Source organism: Vulpes vulpes, chromosome 15 (assembly GCF_048418805.1).
Source record: "Vulpes vulpes isolate BD-2025 chromosome 15, VulVul3, whole genome shotgun sequence".
NCBI lineage: Eukaryota > Metazoa > Chordata > Mammalia > Carnivora > Canidae > Vulpes > Vulpes vulpes.
The window spans coordinates 48,900,468-48,926,483 of NC_132794.1; the positions used below are offsets into that span (position 1 = coordinate 48,900,468).

Below are 26,016 nucleotides of genomic sequence, written 5' to 3' on the forward strand. Positions count from 1 at the left end.
ACCCCTGGGTCACTCCCTTAGCCTAGCATCTTCTCCTCTTCCCTAAGAGGCTGGGCCAACCAGCATCTCCAGAAACTCCTGGCAGGGCTCCAGGACCCGCAGGTAGAGCACCCCTTTCAGACATGGGGCATCAGGACTGCAGATGCTGCAAGGAGAGGGGACAAGGCCTAGGAGCAGTGGCAGGAAGCTGGTTCCCCTGAGGCTGAAGGTCTGGGCCAGGGTAGGGGCAGAACTGTGGAAATCCTGCAGCCCAGCCCCAGCCTGAGCCAGGCAAGCCTCCTAGCGAGGAGGGCTGAGCATATGAGAGCAGACAAGAGGCCTGACCTTGGCAGCTCTCTGCAGCCAGGATCCTGGGTATCATAAAGGCAGTCACCGTGGCATGTCCTAAGCAGAACTTGGAGAGTACAGGGGGCTCTAGACTCTCTGGTTCTAAGCCTTTCACCCTCAACTATACCCTCACTCCTTCCCTTTGGCTCACCTGAGTAGTTTAGAGGATTTCCATTAGACTCAAATGGCAAACTTTGTAATAAATGTAGCAGAGACCAATCAGGGAACTTTTAGACTATGAATATTACAGAAGAAAACTTTGTGAACTTTGTGAAGAAAACTATTTAAACTATTTAGTGTCCACAACAACTTTAAGGGTTCTCCTGAAATGACATGAATTCAGTTGTGAAACAATAGGATTTGTTTTTCAGGGCAAATGAAACTGAATTAGTACAAATAGATCTAAAAAGTATTATTACAAAACTGGCCAAAAACAAAAAATTAGTAATAGTCTATGAAAAAGTGAAAAATCATTGAATGGGAAATATTTCCAATTTGCATGAACCAGCTGTAAAATCTAATGAAAAAGTCGATGTAAAGTGTAGAAAACTGTGAATAACAGCGTATTCCAAAGTGGGGCATACATGAAGCAATGCACAGAGTTGCACAGCTGGTGAGTGACAAAGCCCAGGATTACACTCTCTGGACTAAAAGTCTGTGTCCCCTTCCCTAGTTTGGGCTTAGCCTAGCCTGGAGCCTGCCCATCCTCCAAGGCCTGGGCCAGTCTCAGAGCCATCCTGGACTGCAGGAGTCCTGAGAAATACATCTTGCTGAGGAGTGAATTAACATCTCCTGAAGTGATGAGGCCTCATCTGGAACCAACCACCAGCTTGTCGGGGGGAAGCTACAGAGGCAGAGCTGCTGTATCACCTTCCATGAGGTAACCCCCAGTCCCAGCCCTTCACACATGTACGGTAGGGCCAGGCACCCCCACATCCCCAGAGGCCCGGGGCCCAGGACTCAGCTGGTTGGACTAGAGCTTGGGGCTCAGTTTCCCCATCTGCTCAGTGACAATGTGGTTGATCCTGAGCCTAGTAAAAACAATGACATTTCTGACTCAGAGATTCTTAATTTGGGGCAAGGGCCCATGGTTGGGATTTGGAGCACTCTCAGTAGTTGCTGAAGTTATATACAAAATTATGTGGGTATGTATGCATGTGAATGCTTCTAGAAAAGGTCAGAGAAGCACTGTCTAATAGGAATGTCATGTAAGCCACAGAGCCACAGTTTAAGAAGTAAAAAGATACAGGAGAAATTAATTTTTTATTATTTTTTAAAGATTTTATTTATTTATTCATGAGAGACACAGAGAGGCAGAGACACAGGCAGAGGAGAAGCAGGCTCCATGCAAGGAGCCCAATATAGGACTCGATCCTAGGTCCCCAGGATCACACCCTGAGCCAAAGGCAGATGCTCAACTGCTGAACCCCCCTGGTGCCCCAGGAGAAATTAATTTTAATAATGTCTTTGTTTAACCCAATAATCCAAGGTATTATCAGTTCAACATGTAGTCGACATATGAAATTATTATTATTATTATTTTAAAGATTTTATTTATTTATTCATGAGAAACACAGAGAGGCAGAGACACAGGCAGAGGGAGAAGCAGGCTCCATGCAGGGAGCCCGATGTGGGACTCGATCCCAGGTCTCCAGGATCAGGCCCTGGACTGAAGGTGGCGCTAAACCACTGAGCCACCTGGGCTGCCCAACATGTGAAATTATTAAGAGATATTTTATATTACTCTGACAGTAAGTCTTCAAAATCCACTGTGTATTTTATACTTAGAGCTTATCTTTTGGTTTAAATTTCCTAGGCTATACTTTTCGTCTCCATGACTTATTTATAACTAGAAGTTCATGCCTCTCAATCCCTTTCACCCATATGCTCTTCTCCCAACCCTCCAACCATCAGTTTGCTCTCTGTATTTACAATTTTGTTTGTTTTTATTTGTTCATTCATCTGTTTTGTTTCTTAAATTCCACTTAGAGGTGAAATCACATGGTATTCCTCTTTCTCTGTCTGATTTATTTTGCTTAGCATAATGTTCTCTAAGTCCATCTGTGTTTTCCCAAATGATAAGATTTCATTCTCTCTTATGGTTGGGTAATATTCCATTATATATCTATCTATCTATACCACATCTTCCTTACCTATTCTCTGTTGATGGACACTTAGGTTGATTCCATATCTTGGCTATTGTAAATGATGCTGCAAAAAAAGAATACGTGGGCATGCATCTTTTTAAATTAGTGTTTTCATTTTCTTCAGTTAAGTGTCCAAAAGTGAAATTACTAGATTGTGTGGTACTTCCATTTTTAATTTTGTGAGGACCGTCCATACTGTCTTCCACAGAGGCTGCACCAGTTAGCTTTCCCACCAACAGTGCATGAGTGAGTGTCCCTTTCCTTCACATCTTCACCAGTGCTTGTAATCTCTTGTCTTCTTGACACTAGCAGCCATTCTGACAGGTGTAAGGTGGTACCTCATTGTGGTTTGGATTTGCATTTCCCTGATGACAAGTGATGTCAAGCATCTTTTCATGTGTCTGTTGGCCATGTGAATTATCTTCTTTGGAGAAATGCCTATTCAGGTCCTCTGCCCATTTTTTAAATTGAATTGTTCATGTTTCTGGTGTTGAGTTGTATTTCTTTTTTATCTATTTTTGGATTAGCTTCTTATCAGATATATCATTTGCAAATATTTTCTCTCATTCAGTTTTGTTGATTATTTCCTCCACTGTGCCAAAGCTTTTTAGTTCAATATATATATTGTTATATATATTATATATATATATATTGTTGCCCTTGCTTGAGGAGACAGATTAAAAAAAATAGTACTAAGACCAATATCCAAGAGTTTACTGCCTATGCTGTCTTTTAGGAGTTTTACAGTTTCAGGTCTCATATTTAGGTCTTTAATCCATTTGAGTTTATTTTTGTGTATGGTGTCAGAAAGTGGTCCTGGTTCATTCTTTTGCATATAGCCGTATGCACTTAGAGCATTTCTTAATTCAGACTAGTTACATTTCTTTTCTTTTCTTATTTCATTTCGTTTCATTTTTAAGATTTTATTTATTTATTCATAAGAGACATAGAGAGAGGCAGAGACATAGGCAGAGTTAGAAGCAGGCCGGGAGCCCGATGCAGGGAATCAATCCTAGGACCCCAGGATCACAACCTGAGCCAAAGGCAGACGCTCAACCACTGAGCCACCCAGGTGCGTCCAGACTAGCTACATTTCAAGTGTCATAGAGCAGCCACATGTAGCTAGTGGCCACCTTACTGGAGAAGGTGTATGGAGGGGCCACAGAGTTCGTCAAGGACAAGAGGAAATGAACTGTGTGCCGAGATTTAGGATTGTACTTGGTTCACACTCAAAGTTGGAAAGGGGAGGGACAAAGAGCAGGAGAACAAAGTTATTGGCCTAAGTCTTACTGATCTCCCCCACCCCCTGCCTCCCTGCAAAGGCTGTGATTAGGGAGTAGGGCCAGGGAGAGGTGGTCCACGGAGGACAAAGGTCAGGGTGAGAGGACAGAAGAGAGGCAGAGGAGATTTGGGGGCAGTCAGTCTGAAGCAGGGCTGGCAGGGATAGCAGGGTTTGGCGCCTGTTGCTCACCCAGGCCAATGAGACCCTCAGAGGAGGGACATGCCTGCCTAACCTATCAGGATGGGCCCCACCCCACCTGCCAAGCTGGAAGGGATCTTGGAGATCTCTGTCATCCCTTCTCCTTTGTTGGTCTTCCCTCTTCCTTCTACTCTCTCCACCCAGAGTTTGCTCTACATCCACAGTAAATGAACATCTATTTTTTTTTGTTCTACATTCATAGACCCTTTAATTTTCCCAAACTCCCTCTGTGGAAGCCCCTTTCCCCACTCTCAGCCCCATGGTTTGGGTAGTGTTGTTCCATCTCTAGCCGCAGGAATGCAACCTGTGGGGCATGGTTCGTTGGACTCATGACTCAAGCTGGTATGAAGGAAATCCTGGTACATGAAGTACTGAACAAGGTGCTTTGTCTTTCCTGCCAGACAAGAACCCGGCAGGATGTGAAGCTGGAGTTACTGACGGTAGACGTCTTGCCACCACAAGGGGAGGGCTCTCAGAAAACAGAGCCAACAATAATAGTTAACACTTAAGCAACTCTAACTATATGCAGGCAGAGGTGGGCTTATTGTGAAGCTAATGTTGCTTAAGCTCCTTGCACACGCCCTTCCAAGTCTCTGAGAGGATCCTAGCAATAGGTTCCGGGCTCGCTGGCTCCTATGTGTTAGTCAAATTTGCAAAAGCAAGCTTCTTAAGCTACAACTGGTTGAGACCCCTGTCTTCCCATTCTTTCCTCTCTTCTGTTAGCACTAATGTGACTGTGTATTTTTAGGATCTGGCTAAGGAGAAGGTGAGTCGGAGATACAATTAATTTTGATTTATTGGGACATAGCTATGTGGTTTGCACTCAGTTTCATGTATACTGATGTTACTGCTAGCCTCTATGACTTAGGAATAATTTTCAAAGATACTCCTACCTCCCACTGTGCCAACTCATCTGGCATTGTGGCACCGAGGTACAAGTCCAGAGGTTGTACAGGTGTGAGGAGAACAGAGAAAGACAAAAGAGGTCTGAAATATACAAAGCCAGAGAGTAGCCTGCAGAAAATTTGTCCGATTAGACACATCAAGTCCTAAGTGCAAGATTTAATTTTCACTGACACCTGATGAAAACAGAAGTCTCTCCTGAAGGAGATGTTTTCAATGTCTGGAATCTCTTTTTCCTTTATTTAATGGAAATCTCAAGAGATGGAAGTTACCATATTCCTATGCTGTCAGTAACAAGCACATCTACAATAGCTCAGATATGAGAGCCACTTGATAGATTTGATTTTTTCTAAAGATGGTTGCAACATCTCTCATCCCTCATGCTCTTCTAAAACCTTGCCACTCCCTAAGCAAAAGAGGGCAAATTCCCCTCCTCTTGACGATGTGGGCTGCAGACTCTGATAGGATGTGAGGGACTCATACTGCTTGGCTCCAAGGTTAGGTCATAAAATGTGAAGCAGCATCTCCCACTGACAGCCATGTGAGATGCCCAAGTCCCCCTGTGGTTGCCTGCAGTGAGGAAGCCAACCCCTGTGGAAAGGCCATGAGTTAGGGCTGGACTCGGCAGTTCTGTCTCCAAACCCTCTCAGCCCAGGCCCAGGCTTGGGACAAATGAGCCTTCAAATGGATCCAGCCCAACTGTTGAGTCACTCCCAGCCTGTGCCCTTTCTGAATTTCTGGCCCACAGAACCTAAGAGCTTAATAAAGTGATTGCTGTTTTATGCCATTAGTTTTTGTGGAGGGTGAGGAAGGGAGGTTGTTACAGAGCCATAGTCACTAAATCAAAGGTTTTCCCAAATTTGCAAACAATCCTAAAGTTTGACATGATACAACTGAAGAATAGTGAAGCAGAATCTACTGATAATTAATTATACCACCAACAATTTTTTTGAAGTTTGTACTTAAATTTCTGTTAGTTGACATATGGTACATCATGTGTATTATTTTCAGGTGTACAATGTAATCATTTCACACTTCCACAAAACACATGTTAGTCCTCACAACAGGTGTACTACTTAATCCCCACCACCTATTTAATCCATCTCCTCACCCTATGACCAACAATTTTAAAAAATCCTCAATCAACCAAGCTAGAAGGAATCCTGCTTTCTATTTGCTCTAAAGAAAATGAAATTGCAAAATTGGTGTTGAATAAAGAGGAATCAAAGATTCCTAAACAGCTAAAGGAAGACATAGGGATTAATTAATGGCAATTAATTAGCACAAATAGTTACTTTTTAAAAAGATTTCATTTATTCATGAGAGACACAGAGAGAGAGAGAGAGGCAGAGACACAGGCAGAGGGAGAAGCAGGCTCCATGCAGGGAGCCTGATGTGGGACTCAATCCCAGGACTCCAAGATCATGCTCAACCGCCAAGCCACCCAGGTGGCCCCACAAATAGTTACTTTTAAAATTTTGTGATATTTTGGCACTTATCAGCCTTTTAAAATTTGTATTTTTGTGTGATTTATTATTCCAAATAAATACTTTTGTACCTAATTTTGTATCAGTATCAGGTTCCATGGATCGGGACTGTAGGCCATATATCGCACAGTTCAAAGCACTTTATATATATATATATATATATATATATATATATATATATATATATATAACTTTATATATAACACACACATATATAACTTTATATAACACACACACACACACACACACACACACACACCCCATACTTATTCATCCCCTAAAACTCTATGAGGCAGGTGTTATTATTATCTTCACTTGAAAATGAGAGGACTGAGGCAGGGATTGGTGAGGGACTGCCCCCAGGTCACTCTGGGGATCTAGTCCAGAGGCAGTGTTCTTAACCATTACCTGCAATACATTCTCTCGCCAGCAGAAGTGCAGGCAAGGAGGAGCATGAGCTTAGTCTCTGGATCCAGCCTTGCCTGGAGGAGTAGATCTAGTTCTGGGCTTTTCATTTGGGTCTCAGCTCCTCCTTCATCTACCTTAACTCCAGGAAAGAAAGGTTCAGTTACTCCTCTCCCTCTGCCTTTCCCTAGAAAAGCATTTGATGACAGTGTCATGGAGGAGAGGAGGCACCTGACAGAGGTGGAGGAGGAGACAGAGCTGATGCCTAGCTGAGTCTCAATTCTAGGCAAAAGTCCTGAAGCAGGTGGTGGGACAGGTGGCAAGATGTATCGTGTGAGGCAGGGATGACACATGCTTCAGCATTCAGCGCTAATTACCATGTCAAGATCAAGGCAGAGGCAGGTCTGCTCTCTTGCCTCATGAGGAAGTGATTTTTTGTTGACAAAAGAGAAAGGACCACTTCCTGTCTAGGACTGCTCAGGACCAAGCAGGAAAGAAGCACTGGTCCTCATTCTGGGGCTATCGGAATGGATAAGTCCCTCTCTAAGCAATGGACAGGCTACCGCCCAGCCAATCTGTTCATTCATCCGACAAATATTTATTGCGTGTCTACCAAGTCCCAGAGAGAGAGAGAGAGAGCCAGGTGAATAAAAACAGGCCTGATTCCCATCTAAGGAAGCTTCTGTCAGGCATGAATCTGTCTTCCACTCCATGTCTCTCAGCCAATGGAAAAGAGACATTGTCTCAGAACCTAGGACATTACACTGCAGGTTCGGGAGTGCTGGGGCAGGTAGCTGACCCAGAATAGAGCCTCTGGAATTTTGAAATGAAGAGCCATGAAAGAGCTGTAAACGGACATTATTCAGCTAATTAATTTTATCTGGAGGCAGTGGTAGTAGGTACATGAGCTTCAGGATAAGTTAAGAAATAAGAGCCTGTCCCAAGAACTACTGATGTAATTGGACCAGCCGGCCTTCGAGACTCCTCCGCCTCCCTTACCTGGCTTCCTTCATCTCTGGGGGACTCTGCATGCCCCCCACTCTGCCTTATTGGTCTTTTCCTCTCAGAGTCCTCTTTTCATAAACCTTCCACACATTGGAAATGTGTGTGAGTATTTTCAGCTTATTGTATTTATAACTTTTACATTCTAGTTCATAATTTTAAAAAAGATTAGTTAAAGCCTTTATACATTTCAAAACACAAAGCAAAACTAAACAGTCATAAGCATGAATAAGGCCCTCTATTTTTATTTTTGTGCATTAGTTTATCTTAGTAGAAAAAAAAGTCTTTCTCTAAAACTCAGTGGTGACCCCCCCCTCACCCCATATCACCAGATTTCACAGGAAATTGCTACCCAGAGTGTCCAGTGTCCAGAGTTTTAGGTACCCTGCTCTGCTGCCAGGAGTTCGTATGAAACTCTTCTCTCTCCACCCAGCACTGACTCATCTGAAATGTGGTAGTCTTCCTGTAAACACCCAACAACCCCAAGGGGGGGACCCTGAGACAATGGTCAGCTTGCCAGGGTTTGGGAGAGGTGTGGAGTGAACCAGTGCTACCTGCAAGTCCTGGGGCCCCAGCCAACCAGACCACTTCCTGTGACCAAGTAGAACAGCGCCTGCGGCTCCTCTCTTATGCCAATAAATCTTCCCTCCCTCTTGCTCCACAGAGGCTGCAGTGAGCGATTGAGATGGAACTGAGCACTGGGGGTCAAGCTTGGGCCCCCCATCACACTCCTCAGCCACAGCTACAGTTGATATCTTTCTCATATAGCAACATTTTTTTGAAAAGATTTTATTTATTTATTCATGAGGGACACAGAGAGAGAGGCAGAGATACAGGCAGAGGGAGAAGCAGGCTCCATGCAAGGAGCCTGATGTGGGACTCGATCCTAGGACTCTAGGATTGCACCCTGGGCTGAAGGCAGGCGCTCAACCGCTGAGTCACTCAGGCATCCCTCATGTAGCAGGATCTTAAATATATATGTAAATGCGTTTTTGATGATTTGATCCTTTCTCCTGCTCATCTTCCTGCTCTTTGGCCAGTGGCACCTGTTGTCAAGGCTGGAGATGAGAACACAAAAGCCGCCCCACCCCACCTTCTATTTCAAGTCTCAAAGTTAACTCCCCATAGACAAGGCCCCAGACTGGACACTGTGAAAAAAATAAAGTTACCTTTACATATCACAAGCAAAACTTTGAAATGTGGGTCCTGTGTGCTTAGGGAACAGATGCACCTAACATAAAGATGAATGGAGGGATGCCTGGGTGGCTCAGTCGGTGAAACATCTGCCTTTAGTTCAGGTCATAATTCCAGGGTCCTGGGATGGAGCCCTGCATGGGTGGGGGGGGAGGGTCCCTGCTCAGCAGGGAGCCTGCTTCTCCCTCTCCCTCTACCCCACCCCCCTGCTTGTGCTCACTCTCTCCACTCTCTATCTCAGATAGATAAATAAAATCTTAAGGAAAAGAAAAGATGAATGGAGAAAGGTCCTGTAGTTCCAGGATGAGGAGCATGGAGAATAATAAGTCAGAGAGTCATGTATCTCATCTCTTGCCTTAGCCCCTAAGGGGGCATTATGCACAACTGTGGTCTTGGTCTTCTTTCCACAGATGCATCCTGGAAAAAGTCACATCCCCTGAGAGAAGCATCTGTTTGACCTGGTGATGCCCATGGTGTTGTTAGAAATGACTGAGAAAGGGTCTATGTAGGGCAAGAGCCAGCAGTGGTGGCCCCCAATATCTCTAGGCCCCCTTATGGTATGGAAGAGATCTAGGAGTCTCCTGAGATCTAGAGTGTAGAAGGTAGCTAAGCTGAGAGCCAGGCTCATCCCTGAAAGGAGTGAGGTGTGACAGAAGCTTTTGGGAGGCCAGCCTGAGCCAAGGGATGGACAGGGTCTGGATGATGCACAGAGTGTTCTCAGCTCCCAAGAGAGCTGAGGTAGCTCCGGGTCAGTGGGGTCCTGGCCCTGACCTGGCCAGCATAAAATAGGACAGTTGTCCCACTAGCTGTGGTATCAGTTATGGGGCAACCAAGAGCCCAAAGACCAGGCCACGGAGATACCAGAAAACCCCAGGTAGATGCTGGGCTACATCCCCTCAGGCTGCTGAAGCTCCTCGTTATGCTTAGCTGCCATCTTGACTACAAGGATGCGGGTGGAGATTTCCAAAATAAGCATTTCTTAAAAGTGGTTGAGTTCATCCAGAACTAAGCCTGAAGTTAGTTTACATTAAGTGGCAGATTTTAATTCCTCCCAGCCAGCTCATTACAATCTCCCCCTTACACAACCATCCAGAAGCTTGGGGCTGGGATATAAGATGACACAAGTTATCAAAATGAAAAGAAATCTAAATGCGATGTCTGGAAAAAGCTCCAAAGAGGAGGAATTCCTTAAGTGGAGACTTAGAAGATGAGATAGTACTTATTGATCATTGCAACACCAATTTACAGTATTCTGTGCTAATTAAAAGTGAAGCACCAGTATATTTTTGGTAGAAAATGCTATTTCAGAGGTCATCCAGCTGCAGTGCTCAGGCTTTTTGGCTATCTGCAGCCCCTCCCACTTCCCTGTCTACCACTTCCCAGACCCTCTCCTCACACCCCTTCTAGGCCTTCTTCATCACTCTGTTTCTACAACCTCTCCTGTCTTGCCCATATCATATTGCCAGGCTTTCCCATCCCTTCATTTTCCGAGAAGGCTGAGGAGAGGAGCCCTGTGAAGCAGATGCTTCCCACTAGACATGAGTCAGGTACCCATGAGACCCTTCCACACACCTCCCAGTGCAAAGGAGTGGCCTGGAAGCAGAAGTCCTGGGAGCCCCATTCCTGGAAAGCTCAGACAATAGGCAGGGGATGAGCTCCATCCGGGGCTACCCCTCTGAGGACACTGGGTAGGAGGGCACTGAGATCAGAGGTGGTAGAGTCACCCATTCTTTTGGTATCTAAAATATGGAAGCAGAATATGAAATCAGTCTCTACATTTTAAAACCACTACCAGTGACTTTTGTCCCATTTATACTGAGAATACTTGCTGAACACATTTCCCTACACAAGTCTGGCACTGAAGTAAAATTCTGAATCAAACTGAAGTACATTTTGTCTAAAACATATTTATCTATACTTCCTTCATCTTTAAGAAAGGAAAATTATTAACAAAGCAAAGCTTCTACTTTTTTTAAAGTTTTTATTTATTTATTCATGAGAGACACAGAGAGAGAGAGGCAGAGACTCAGGCAGAGGGAGAAGCAGGCTCCATGCAGAGAGCCCAATGCAAGACTTGATCCCAGGACCCCAGGATAATGACCTGAGCCAAAGGCAGACGCTCAACCACTGAGCCATTCAGGCGCATCATTCACCTTTTATATAGTGTTCAATTTGCTACTTTAAATATTTTGATTGACTTTTTATGCTAACTATATATATATGTTTATACATATATATTTAATGTTAATATTTATGTAAATGGAGGGCAAGAGCAGTGGAAGCAGATGTACAGGTGATGCAGCAGCCTGACTATGGGCAGCTCAGCACTGAGGGGTGGACTCGGGGGAAGGGATGAGACCACTAAGTCAGAATGAGTCTCCTTTTCACCAGCCTAAAATCTGCTGACCCTGGAGAAGTTCTCAGTATTCATTGGATCAAAATGGCTTTGGGGAAATGAGAAACAGGGACAGAGAAACAGACCTGCTCAGATCAAAGGATGCATCCATGACAGAGCCAAGAATCTAGACCAGGATCTCTCACTCATGTACACATACATACTCTTTCACACACATCATTTCGCTTCTGGAATAATAAGCCCATATTTGCATGGGATGGCAGCTGTACAATTGGCCCAAGTTCAAAGAGCTAACTGTGGATAATTAGGGAGGAAACTGTGCTCACCCATCAGCAGGAGCCATGCCAGTATGGGTCTATCACCCTGTAGTCTTCAGGAGGCTGAAGAAGGCACTGAGTTGTGAGGGGGATGGAAGGGGCTAGAGAGCCAAGAGAAGGAGACAAAAGGATGGTGAATCAGAAGCCAAGACCAGCAGCTGAAAACAAAGTACCAGTACAGACATAATGGTGAGTGAAGGAAGCCAGACACAGAAGAGTACACACTGCATGATTCCATGATTATCAAAATTAATCTTTGGTGATAGATGTTAAAATGTGGTGACTTGTTCAGGATTATTTTCTGGGAGGAGGTACAAGGGAATCTTCAGATGAGATAAAAATGATCTATGTCTTGACTGAGGTGGTGGTTACTCCAGATGTATGTTTATGTAAATATTCAACCAGCTGTATATCTATGATTTTATACCTTACTGTATAAGTTACACTTAATTAAAAAGTTAAAAAAAAAAACTAGGAGTCTGCATTTGGGAGTGGTGTCAGAGAGTAAAAAAAATAAACTAATCGGTGGTTTAAAACATTAGGAAAGGGATGCTTGGGTGGTTCAGCAGTTGAGCGTCGACCTTTAGCTCAGGGTGTGATTCTGGGGTCCAGAGATTGAGTCCTGCATCAGCCTCTCTGCAAGGAGCCTGCTTCTCCCTCTGCCTGTGTCTCTGACTCTCTGTGTGTGTCTTTCATGAATAAGTAAATAAAATCTTTAAAAAAACTAAAAAAAAAAAAAAGTTAGGAAAGCTCAGGTACCTCTAAAGGTAAAAGTGCAGATGAACCTGAAAATAGGATGATGGATTGGAAGCTGGTAGAAGAATCCTAGTCCCACAGACTTCCTACCAAATCCCGGCAAAAGAGAAAATTTACTGTAGGGAGAGGAGGAAGATTTGAGGACAACAGATGGCTGTGAACAGGCAGTCAGTTTGAAAGGGAGTCCGTGTACTGAGATGTGTATTACTACCTCCAGACTTCTTCCCCCAGTCAGCCCTCAGGATGCTAGCAGCCAACCATAGGCCTCTCCTGCCACCAACCATTATCATCACCACCACGTAAGAGAATAGAGAGTCCCTTGCAGGGAAACTGAACAACAAAAGAGAGAAAGCTACCAATATTAACGGGTAAGCGTTTTACTTCACAATTTTAGGTCTCTGTCTATAAAAAAAATGCAAGTTCTCAAATTATTTTTACCCCTCTTGTGAGCTCTCAGTGTACTTTCTAAGCCTTAAAGTACACATGAATCACCTGGGGAACTTGTTAAAATGTAGATTCTGATTCAAGAGATCTGGGGTGGGGCCTGAGATTATCATTTCTAACAAGTTCTTGGATGATGCCATAACTGCTGGTCCATAGACCATACTTTCGGAAATAGGTACTTTAAGAAATAAGGTCCAACCAAAATGAGAGAATAAACAAAGGAAGAGGAAGGAAGAGGATCCAACATAAAAGTAAATCAAAAGAGGGAAAATCCAGAAGCATGCTGAAGGTAAGTCCCAGGACATTACCTACAGGGCAACCAGTAAATTGGGACATCAAGGAAGTATCAAAGGGGAAGGAGGTTAAAGAGGAGAAAATAATGAACTTTATGAATCACCTGACATAGCAAAAGATTTGTATTTCTAGTGAAGAGTTTGAAGACAAATTAGTGACAGTAACAGAAAATGAAGTGAAAATGTAAGGCAAATACTAACGCCAAGGAAAACTAAAAGTTAAGAATAAAAGAAATGTAATCATATACTATATAGTTAGAATAATATAAACAATAAATATTAACCAAAAATTATAACAATACTGAGGAGTTGAAGGAGGGTAGGATAAAAGAACTAAACCCTCATCTTCCATAGGAGGAAGTCAACAAAAATCAAGAAATAACAGCATAAGTATGTTGTTTAGAAATATAGAGGTACTGGCATCTGGGTGGCTCAGTTGATTGAGCTTTTAGTTCAGGTCATGGTCTTGGGGTCCTGGGATCAAGCCCCAAGTCGAGGAGCCTGCTAATTTCTCTCCCGCTGCTACTCTCCCTGCTTGTGTGTCCTCTCTCTCAAATAAATAAGTAAAATCTTTAAGAAAATAGAAATATAGAGGTAGATACCTAAAAAAACAACTAAAAGAATTCAAAGCAGGTGCTGCTGGGTGGGTTGGAGTGGAGCAGGGAATTAATGCTGTTTTCATTATAAGCTTTGTAAAACTATTTGATTTTTTTAAAAACTAAGTACATTAATAATTTATTTTTTTAAAGATTTTTATTTATTTATTCATGAGAGACACAGAGAGAGAAGCAAAGACACAGGCAGAGGGAGAAGCAGACTCCCTGCAGGGAGCCGGATGTGGGACTCCATCGAGGACTCCAGGATCACACCCCAGGGCCAAAGGCGGGCGCTAAACCGCTGAGCCACCCAGGGATCCCTACATTAATTTAAATAAAAATAAAGAAAATTATTTGAATGTTTTGTCACTAATGTTTTGTCATTAATAATAAATCACTTATAATACCTGTCACGATGCATTGCCATTCCTCAGGGGCAGGAAATATTTTGGGGTACATCAATAACAAGTTCCAGAGATGGTTCTGAAACCCCCTGCCATCCAGGAGGACACTGGATAAGATAATACTATATCGTTCCTACTTTTTTCCAAAGGAGAAACTTTTCGCTCTTGGGTTTCCTATTTCAGCAAGCAGCGATGTCAACCCAGTTGCCCAATGGATCAGCCAAGGTTTTTTCAGTTGCAAGTATCAGTATCCAAATTCTGACTGATTTAAGCAGAGAAGCAACCCATGGTCCTGTGAAGCCCATGGGAAACCCTGGGAGAAGCCCTGTATCCAGTCCTACCTTCAACATTTATCATTGTGCAACTTGGACAAGATACTTAAAATACCTATAAAGTGGGGGTAATAAAAGTATTGTGAATATGAAATGAGTTAAGATTTTAAAGTACTTTGAATGGTGCTTGATGTATAGCTAACACTTAGTAGATACAAGCTATTATAATTACAAACTATTGTCCAGGAATCACCACAAGTCTGGAGGACAAATAAGAATATTCATCCTTGATACATTGTAGTGTAACAGCAGAACACCAAAGATAAAGGTAAGAAGTATTGAAAGCTTTCAAGAAAAAGAGACAAGTTACCTACAAAAAAATGGACAATTAGGCTGGAGTGGGTTTCTCAACAATAATAATAGAAGCCAGAAGATCATAAAATATCTTTAAAAGGTTGAGAGAAAAAAAATTGCCAAATTAGAATTTTAACACAGCCAAACTATTCTTTAGGATGGAATATTAAATAAAGAAGAACTTACCAGATCAACAACGACTCATCAGGCATGTCTAAAGAATCATTCCAGGAAGAAGGAAATAGAACAAAGGATGACATGCAAGAAATATTGATGGGAAAATAAGTTAGCAAGCATATGGTCAACTAAGATTGACTATACAAATAATAATCATGATGATGACTAATATGAGGAATAAATTAAAAAGAAGGAAATAAAACACAGAGCAATGACAAGTAAAATAGAAGTTGTGATGGGGCTGAAGAATTCTGAGGATATGGTATTGTTCTGGAGGAGAGTGGAAAATCAACTTTAAACTTTGCTCATTTAAGCAAACAGGTTAAAATTTCAGGGTACTTTTAAAGAGCATAAAAGTAGAGCATACAAATCCCAAAATAATGAAGAGGGGTGGAATAATCAAAAAGAATTCAGGAAGAAAAAAAAAAAAACAGAAAAAGCAGAGCCAATAGAAGATACAAAATAAGATGGTAGTAATGAATCCAAATACCTCAATAATTGTAATAAATATTAATGGACTAAATGCATCAGTTTAAAAACATAAGTTTACTTTTCCATCTAATTGAAGTTGATCACAATAAAACATTTTAAAATGGGAGATTGTCAGCCTAGAGTTTCTAAAAAAAACCTATTGCTGTTTTCAAGGGTACTCTAAAAACATAAGAACACAAAAAAGTTGAAAACAAGTCTAGAAAAAGCTGCACTAGGCAAACTCTGATCATAAGAAAACTGGTGTACACATAGATAAAAGAGACTTTAATGCAAAAGTAATTAGGGCTAAAGAGAATTGCTATGTAAAGATAAAAGGAATAATTTACCCTAAAGATATGACAGTTCAAAACTTGCATGTACCTAAGTAGCATGCCTTAAAATGTTCTAAGCAAAACTTGAAAAAACTACAACTGACAAATCCACAATCACGTCTCTTTCACTAATAGATAAATAAAAACATACAAAATATCAGTAAGAATGTAGAAGATTTGAATAACACAGTTAACAAAGTTGTCTACGGGACAAAGATATAGACCTACAACATTTGCCACATCTCTGCCTCTCTCTCTCTGTGTCTCTCATGAATAAACAAAATAAAATCTTTTTAAAAATATTTTTAAAAAATTATTTTTGAAAACAGAAGAATTGTGAAGTACAGAGTGCTCACATACCATGTGCCCAGTTTCCCTGTTACCAACATCTTACATTACTGTGATACATTTATTACAATTAATTGATATTGATACATTATTATTAACAAAATCTTTTTTTTAATAAATATTTTATTTATTTATTCATGAAAGACCCAGAGAGAGAGAGAGAGAGGCAGAGACATAAGCAGAGGGAGAAGCAGGCTCCTCACAGGGAGCTAGATGTGGGACTCGATCCTGGGACTCCAGGATCATAGCCTGGGCCAAAGGCAGGTGCTCAAGTGCTGAGCCACCCAGGCATCCCTATTAACAAAATCTTTACTCCAATTTCCTTGGTTTTTACCTAATGTCTTTTTTCTGATCCAAGATTCCACCTAGGATATGACATCACATTTAGTAAATCTTGTCTTTTTAGCCTCCCTCTGGGCTATGACAGCTTCTCTGACCTTCCCTTGTTGTGACGACCCTGACAGTTTTGAGGAGTACTGGTCAGGTATTTTGTAGAATGTCCCTTGATTGAAATCTGTGTGATTTTTTTTCATGATTAGGGTTATGGCTTTTGGAGAGGAAGACCTCACTGGTAAGTGCCATTTTCTTCACATCACATCAAGGGTACATACTATCAACATGCCCTTCCTTTGTTGCAGTTGACCTTGATCACCTGGCTGAGGTAACATTTGTCAATTTTCCCTACTGTAATTTATTTTATTCCTCCTTTTCATACTGTACTCTAGTCACTGAGTGTAGCCCATGCTGAAAGGATTGGGAATTACGTTCTATTTCTTTCAGCAAGGAGTAGCCACATAAATCCTTTGAAAATCTTCTGTATAGGAAATTGCTCTCTGATTGATTTATTCAATAGTTTATTTATATCAGTATGACTCCGTGGATGTTTATGCTTTGGATTATAAATACTGGGCTATTTTGTTATTCAAATTTATGTGTATAAAGTATGATATATATTTAGTATATTATATATGTATATATAAACCTGTGTGTATATAACATATCAAGCCATATATAGACCTATACCTATAATTATTCCTGTATCTATCAGTATTTGTAACAAGCTAAATGTGAGTTCATATTCGTCGAGTCTCTAGTTCTTTTTTTTTAAGATTTTATTTATTTATTTGAGAGAGAAAATGAGTGAGAGAACATGAGGAGGAGGAGAGGGCAGGGGCAGAGCAAAGGGAGAGGGAGAAGCAGATTCCCTACTGAGCAGGGAGCCCAGCCCTGGGTTTGATCCCCGGACCCTGGAATCATGACCTGAGCCAAAAGCAGACGCCACCCAGGCATTCCACTGAGTCTCTAGTTCTAATCCAGTCCTATGCGCTTCACTCTAGTCATCTAGAAGTTCTTTTTAAACAATAAACTAGTAATTAGGGCACCTGGGTGGCTCCGTCAGTTAAGCATTTGTCTTTGGCTCAGGTCATGATTTCAGAGCCCTGGCATCAAGCCACACACTGGGCTCCCTGTTCTGTGGGGAGCCTGCTTCTCCTTCTTTTTCTGCTCCTCCCCACCACTCATGCACATGCGCACTCTCTCTCAAATAAGTAAATAAAAATAATTAATAAACAAATAATAAACTAATAATTGAAAATCTAACAACAAAAAAGAAACTTAAGACCCAGATTATTTTATGGCAGGTCTTACCAAGCAAGCACTCAAGAAATGGACACAATTTTATTTTTATTTATTTACTTATTTTGGACACAACTTTAAATGTGTATTTGAAAGGTATTAACAAAGACCTAAAAATTGGAAAAAATATACTATGTTTCTACACAGAAAGACTTCATATCTAAAGATGTTGACTCGGGGATCCCTGGGTGGCGCAGCGGTTTGGCGCTTGCCTTTGGCCCAGGGCGCAATCCTGGAGGCCCGGGATCGAATCCCACATCAGGCTCCCGGAGCATGGAGCCTGCTTCTCCCTCTGCCTATGTCTCTGCCTCTCTCTCTCTCTCTCTGTGACTATCATAAATAAATAAAAATTTAAAAAAAAAAATTAAAAAAAAAAAATAAACTCTAAAAAAAATAAAATAAAATAAAGATGTTGACTCTTTCAAAAAACAATCTATACATTTAATGTCATTCCAAATGAAGGCCCAGAACAGTTTTCAGTGAAATTTGACAAGTTGAATCTAAAACTTATATAGAGTGTCCAAAAAACAATAGCAGCCAAGAAAAGTTTAAAGAGAAACAGGAAAGAGAGTTGTCTTACTATAAATTAATTAAAGCAGCTAAGTCTCAGTGCAGTAGACACATAGACAAATATTAGCAGAATATGGAATCCAGAAACAACTCCACCCATATTGGCACTTATTAGATGAGAAAAGTAGCAGTGTAGATCAGAACAGAAAAGATGAACTAAATAGTGCTGGGAAAAACATAATTTAGGCCCTTTATTTTAAAAGCAAGGAGGTTATTTACAGCATCAGGATAAGGAAGGATTTCTTAATCAAGAAACTCAAACCACAAGGGAAAACAATTATATACACAATTACATTAAAAGATAAAACTTGGGACACCTGAGTGGTTCAGTGGTTGAGCATCTGCCTTTGGCTCAGGTCATGATCCCCATGTCCTGGGATGGAGTCCCTATCAGGCTCCCTGCAGGGAGCCTGCTTCTCCCTCTGCCTGTGTCTCTGGCTCTCTCTGTATGTCTCATGAATAAATAAATAAATTTTAAAAATCAAAACGATAAAACTTCTTTTTAATAAAAGACACATTCCAAAGTTGAGAAAATAAGCCACAGACTAGGGGAAGATATTTGCAATGTATTTAGCTTAAAAAATATTAGATAAAAAAATATTCATATGTTTATATACAAGTCAGACAGACAAAGCAAAACACTGAATAGAAAAATGGACAAATATATCCACAGGCATATCACAGAAGAGCAAACCAGAATACTGAGAAACACACAAAATACATTTAATCTCACTAGTATTCAGGAAAATGCAAATTAAATCCACAGAGAGATAGTATTTCATAAACATCACACTTGCAAAAAATTCAGAAACCTTATAAGATTTTTAAATGATGCAGTAAATTCAGCATTTTCCCCTTGGAAGTCATCCAAAAGCAACAGGATAAAATAATAACAGAAACACAAACCCCACCTTTGATGAGAGTAAAAGAGATTTATTTGGATCCCAAACTACAAAATGCTTGGAAAGACTCCCCAAAGCAATAATGATGGAGCAAGAGTCAGCAGGTAGAGATGCAGGGAGGTGGGCAAATGCTGAACTGGTGGACTGGGGAGGAGGAGGGATATGCTGACGGCGTGTACCAAGGTGCAGAACATGTCCTGAATTGCAAAGCCAGATTAAGGAGTGGGTGCATGGGTTTGGGGAAAGAACTTTCTTGGAATCAGTTTAGTTATGAGAAATGTAGGAGGTAGGGCTGACTGATAAATCCTGGAAACAAGCTCCTCAAACCAGAAGCTGAATATTCCTAAAGCTGAGCAGACCAACAGCTGCCTCGCCTTAGGCCGAGTAATGGTGTCCAGATATTGGATGGCTGGAAACACAGGCTGATTGACAACTGGATGGGCCACACTACTCATCTGGTTGTTCAGTCCTTCTTCTGCAAGTGGTAGGCACTGTCATTAGCGCACAGATGCTCACCCTTTGAGCCTGCTCCCTTAAGTCCATCTACTTCCCTCTGAATTCTCTATCCATCCTCTCCCCTAGATCTCTCTGTTCCCCATCTTCCTTCTCCCCAGGCTTTGTGTTTTGCTCATTTCCACCGCCCTGTCCAGAGGCACCCAGCTGAGGGGTGAGTGAAGGCTGATACATAGCTCCTGCTCCAATCATCAAGTTGGTGTCCTGGCATGGGGCTGGTTGAGAATTAAAGAAGAGGCACATTTTGTATTTTATCCACCCAGAAGAGATGTTTCTGCATTTGCTAGCCCAGAAAGGGAACTGCTTTGTACTTTGCTTGTCCACAGGGGGTGTTTTATGCAATTCTTCACAAAGGCTCTGTGAGCCCATTTGATAGGGGACAGAATGAGAGGGTCTCATCATAGCCTATAAACTCTTCATCATTTTAATCAAAAAAGCAAAATCCTGATTCACCAGAAATAGAAAGTGTAGCAGTCTGGGTCCAATCAAGAGTAGTTCAAAATGATATAAAAAACTGTTAGAATAACTACAAGATATAAAGGAACTTTGCACAGTCCCCTAGCACTGTTGGAGAAGTCAGGTTCAACCCACCGGATGCCAGAGAAGTTTGCTGGTTCGGCCAAGCCAGAGTTGAGTCTACACTTGCTTGGCAAGCATTAGGCACAGCTCCAGAGTTTAGAAGGGGGAGCAGGTGACCAGCAACTGGTGGCGTGAGTGTGAAGTAGGGGCTGGGTACCAGAGGGGCAAGGAGTGGGTGCACCTACTGCACCCTCAGAGGTTCTGATTTGCATACTGAGAGGGTTGTGGAAAGGTTACGGCCAGGCTGAGGCTGCAAGGTTGGAGACAGCGGTCATCTGGGCCCCTGGCCTGGGCCCCACCAGGTGTTCTCACACCCACAGTTGATCCTCAGCCTTGGAAAGAGTGGGAGAGTGTCTCCTCCAGTGCTTTCTGCTCAGGAGCTTAACATCATGCTCCCCCTAAAGGAGAGATGCTTAGGGGAATCCCGTTGTCAATCACAGGACATATACAGTGAAGGGGACGTTTGGAGCTGAGAGGCAGTAAGCCAATAACTGACAAATCATCCAGAACCTTCCAGCATCGGCTGTCCCCTCAACACCGCCACTCCTTTAGTGTCAGGCCCTGCTTGAGAACCATCTTGTGATTTTCCTCTTTTTCGTCTCTACCTGATGTGTCACAAATTCACATATTCTATCCCTGTAGAAAGACTCTCAGACGTGTGCCCTCACAACGGCCATCGTCCAGCTCTGAGCTCTCCTTCCTCATTCGCCTTCTCCACGGCTCTGGAAGAGACTTCCGAAGCCCTGCTTTATATTCCATCCCTGTCACGCTGACGCACACCCTCCATGGGGACACGTAGGCCTTCAGCCTACCATTGAGCCCAAACCCTCCTGCCGACTGGCAGGGCCTCCACCCCCTGGCCCTTGCTGCTCCCTGGACAGCCACAGGACTACCTCCTCTCCTCACACTCCCCCCCGCCCCCCACTGCTCCTTTACCCTGGTGTTCCCTACCCTCCCGCCCAGTGTCCCTTGTGACCAGATTGGGCCCCTTCCTTCCAGAAGTCTTCTGGCGCAGGATGCACCCACCTCTTCCCTTTCTCCTCACACATGCAGCCGGCACCAGGCAGGTCACCCCTCAGGGACCAGCTCTGCTCCGAGCCCCGAGTGTCTTCCCACAGAAACTGGTGAATGAGTTCTCAGCTTCATGGGCTGAGTTCTGACCCCGATCCTTGGACTATGACCACGGGGGTGGCTCCGGAGCTAATTATCTGCGAGACGGGAGGGTTGCTCAGCTGCGCAGCAGACTGGAGAGAAAGGGCCTGCGTGGGTGACTACCAGCCTGCTGGGCCTTGGGGCCCGGGACCGAGCAGGGGATCTGCCAGCTGGCTCCGGGCCTGGCCCAGGGTGGGCCCAGGGGCTACAGGAATGCCTTATGCAATGCTCAGGGGAGCCTGTAGCTGGGCGCCTGACAGCGGCCAAGTCACAGTCCTCACCCAGGTGAGGGTGGGGCTGGCAGGCCCCCAGGGGCTGGGGACCTGGGTATAAGAGCAGCCAGTTGGTCAGTATGAGACACCCCTCCCCCCCCACACACACATCGTCCCTGGGGCTCAGCCCAACCCCCTCTGGTGGCTCAAGGGCACACCCTTCAGCCCCGCATCTGGCTTTACTGAAAGCTCCCCAGGTACAGAGTCTCTCTCCACCCCTCTCTCTCTTTTAACTTGTGCCCTGCCTAATGTTCTCCACACTCACACCCAGAGCAGGGCATGTGAAAAAGTAAGTGCTCAAAGATGTAAGGTGGTATGGTAGTTAATTGCTTGGGTTTGGGTATTTAAAAAAAAAAAAAAAAAAGGCCCTGAGTTCAAGACCTGGTAATATTCCTGGGTAAGTGACTAACTTCTTTGGGGCTCAGTTTCTACATCTGTAAAGTGGGAATAATCATACTACCTCCCCCATAGAAATGTTGTGAGAATAAAAGAAAATATAAAATATATGTGTAAAATGTGTAGCACAAAATAAGCATTTGATAGAGGAGATATATTCTTATAATTAAAAATAAGAGCTTGTGCTAAGAATGGGGAAGGCAGACAGCAAACCCAAAACAAACACAGAAGAGAAGGAAACTGGAAATGCTGATGGTTTGATGTTCAAACCACTTTCAAGAGGACCTCCTGTGGGGTGTAGAAGCACCTGCTACCTTCTGGATGTTCAGGCTAAGGCCACGTTTTCTCAGGGCTGCTCCCAGCCACTGGTGGACTCGGTGGGTACTGGTGCTGGCCCATTCCTGTGGGATGGGACTCCTCTACTAGGCAGCTTTGGTGCTGGCGCTCCCTATCCACCAGGCTGGAATTTTCTTAGAACTATGCTGCAGACTCAGGCTCTTTTTATCCAATCCTCCTTCCCCCTCTCATGTCCACACGGTATTATGCTGTGAAGGCTCTTCCCAATCCCTTTCCTTTTTAATTAACAGGTGTTTTCTTAATAAATCTCTTCCCCAATAAAGCAGCGGGTTCTCAGAGGACTGAACTAACCCAGGCCCCAACCCTAAAGCTGGGCTTCCTTGGAGGGAGGGCCCTCAGAGGAGAGGCTTCCCAATTCCTGCTGTGCACCACATCTTAACTCTCCAATCCACCTGTTTTATTTGTTCTTTCATCCGTAACTGCTTGCTGACTTTATAATTTTCTTCAAACAAGAAAATGTATAGAAAAATCGTGTCTGTGACTTCATTTTTAAATTCCTTGCTCAGGTCACCACTGCATTTCAGTTGTATTATAGTCCAGTTCTTCTTATCAACATTAAAACCTATAGCAATCATTTCAACTCTATTCTGCAAATTGTACAAGAATAAAAGTTAGAATTAACAATTTATTTTATACAACAGTGGAATTTTCTGTCATGAGTAATGTGCTTGAGTCCCTATAATCTATAGACATGTGATAACAAAAGAAACAAACCAAAGCCAGGAAAACACTCATTTTTGCCTTGAATGTGTAAATGGGATTAATTTTGTCTTGTGCCTTATGTGGAAAAGAACCTCTTTGGTTTTCCCGTTTATTTTTTTTATTTGTCTGTTTTGGTGGAAGCATGTGCAGGAGACATACATATCATCCAAGTGCCCTATGGTGTCACTAAAAAGGGACAGGACCCTTTAGAGGTACCTGTGAAGAGAGGGGAGCAGGACCTCTCCCTCCTCCAGATTCCTACCTTCTACTGGCAGCTCCCTGCAAGCCTTCATCCTAAAATGGAGCCTGGACAGATAGGGCACAGGTTGGGGGGTGCTGGGGGAAAGAGACGAGAAGATGATCTGTGAGTCCTGTGTAAATCTGTACATTGGAATATTTATGTTTGTGTACAAAACCAAAACCACCTCTCCTGGGGTGAGGGCAGCCATGGCCATGAATGGTAAGAGGGAAGTGAGTGCCCTCAGGACATTCTGTGATGCCCCAGGCCCAGTGACATTCTGTGCTTGAGTGGCCTCTGGGGCCAGGCAATCCCTGACTCTTGCTGCTCCCATGCCCTGGGCTGACTCTCAGGCCTGTGCTTCAATCCGTCCTGCGCAGACCCGAGAATCACTCCTGTGAATATTGTTTCATTGACCAATATTCTACACAGGCCGGAGGAAGACTTTATTGCCAGCTCCTCTCAAACCAGCTGCGGACGTAAGGGAGGGTTTTAGCCAGGATGCAGGTCCTGGGCATTGTGAGCAGCTGCAGAGGTGGCCCAGGCCTAGGACAACTGGGAATGCTAGCCCAGGACATGCAGGGCTTTGCTCAGTGTAGATTGGGTTAAACTTCCAAACCTTTGTATGGCAGAGTGTGGCCTTCAGGGTTTCTGGGGGTCTCCTTCTGCACTCGCCCCCCCACAGCCCATTGTGTCAGGGAGGCCTCAGGTCTGCAGCATGTGCTGTGGCCACACAGGTGACCAGTTGTCAACATCTTTCCCTTTGGACATCATATAGGAAAAAGAACAGTGTGAGGAGAATTGAAAATGTTTTCTTGGTTGCCCTGGACATTGGCCTCAGTGGGGAGAGAAGGAGGTAAGGAACAAGTCACAGAAACCCCACTTAGTTGGTAAGAGGAGGCTTCCAGGTTGAGCACAGGCTGGGCTTTCTGTGTGAAACTGGAAATACTTGGGGACTGGTCCCCCCTGAGAATTCAAAGGAGCGATTGCTGTTTAATTTCCCTTTTTCCTGGAACAATGAAAGTCATCAGTTCTATGTTCCATCTTTATAATCATTCACTGACATCCACTCTCAACCTGTTTGCCCATTGCTTGCTACATTATACCCACTTGACAACATCCAATCCTGGTGGAATCTAACCTTTGGACTACTTGCACTCACATAGCCAAATGTCTCACTTTAACTCCATGACCATGAGCCTCAAGTGGGTTCTTGTGCTGCCTACAAGCCTAGCCCATGTTCTAGTCCCTTCTCTCTCCCACTCAAACCATTTGGTCATACTTTCTCCTCTACCCATAAGCCTCCAAAACCTCCTCCAAGCTTTCAGCCAATGACCTCAATCCCTATTTCACTGAGAAATAGAAGAAATTTAGAAAAAAAACTTCCCTAAGCTCCCACCACCCACCATCTGTAGCCATGTGGTGTCCCAGCTTTCCCTTCCATAACTGGAGGCCAATCATCCATCTAGTAAGACCAATCACCTACTTGTTTACTAGGTTCCATTCCCACTCCCCTACTCAAGGACACTGGTCCAGAAAATTTCCATTCTCTTTCTTGCATCATCAGTTTTTCTCCTGTTGGATAATACCCATCAGTGACTCTTTCATTGTCAAAACACACAGTAACCTTTCATTGTCAAAACAAAAACTCTCTTGCTGCTTGCATAGCTCATCCCTTTAGCTATTTCCTCATTTCTTTGTTTTTCTTGATAGCTTAGGTCCTCAAAAAATGTATCCATACTGTCACCAATCCCTCTCCTCCCATTCTTCCCTGAACCTGTCAGGTTTCTCTCCTAGTGTTCTGCCAAACTGCTTGGTGAGGCTCTGGTGAGCCCACGAAGCTGATCCAACAATGGGTCCTCACTCTCCCCGGCCTTTCAGCAGCATGTGATGCCATCAGTGATCCTCTCCCACTTCGAGTGTACTCTCCTCACTTCCTGGGCCCCTCACTAACCCAGTATCTCTCCTACCTCACCTGCTGCTCCCCTTCAGTTACTATAGCTGTTTCTTGCCTTCCTGACATCTGCATATCGGAGTCCCGGTGGCTCTGCTCTTAAACTGCTTTTTTCCCCCTCTATATTCACTCACTTAACCATTCCTTTAGGTCTCTTGGTTTTGGTGATTTCCATACTTATGTCTCCAGACCAGAGAGGGCATGTCTACTTGCTAGTGGACCATGTTCTTTGTGAAACACCAGAACTTCAGGCTGATACAGGATGTGGTGGCAAGCCCCTGGCCATACTGTCCCGCAAAGAAAGGAGATCTCTGGCCGTGGGACCTCAAGCTACCTCTCATTCTTGATTTCTTGATTTCCCGAGGGTCAGCCTGACTCCACGAGCAAGCTTCTCTGGGAGTTTCAATTGGAAGCTGTTTGTCTAGACACAGGTCAGGCCTAGGTTCCAGAGTCAGGGCTCCAGAAGCCAGACACAGTCTGGGACTGGGGCAAGGAACCTCAGGGTAGTGGCCCTGGTCACATGCAGGCCAACATATGGGACACCAGAAGACTTGAGAAGGCAGCCAGTCTGCAGTAGTTCTTGCTCAGAAGAAGAAAGCACAGATCAGGAGAGAGGTCTACTAGGGCTTCTACTGAGAATGAAATTCTCTGGTGCACGTGGGAGCCCCTTGGCAGCCCGAT

At 43.5% G+C, this 26,016-nt stretch overlaps 1 protein-coding gene across 1 annotated transcript in view; it reads right to left on the minus strand.

Moving 5' to 3' along the window:
- The window catches only part of PLA2G4D (phospholipase A2 group IVD), a 44,210-nt gene extending 22,823 nt beyond the window's left edge, over positions 1 to 21,387 (minus strand). Inside the window, exon 1 of the mRNA XM_072738364.1 lies at positions 21,291 to 21,387. The gene's annotated coding sequence lies outside the window, so the exon portion shown is untranslated. The remainder of the gene's footprint in view (positions 1 to 21,290) is intronic.
- Positions 21,388 to 26,016: the final 4,629 nt, after the last annotated feature.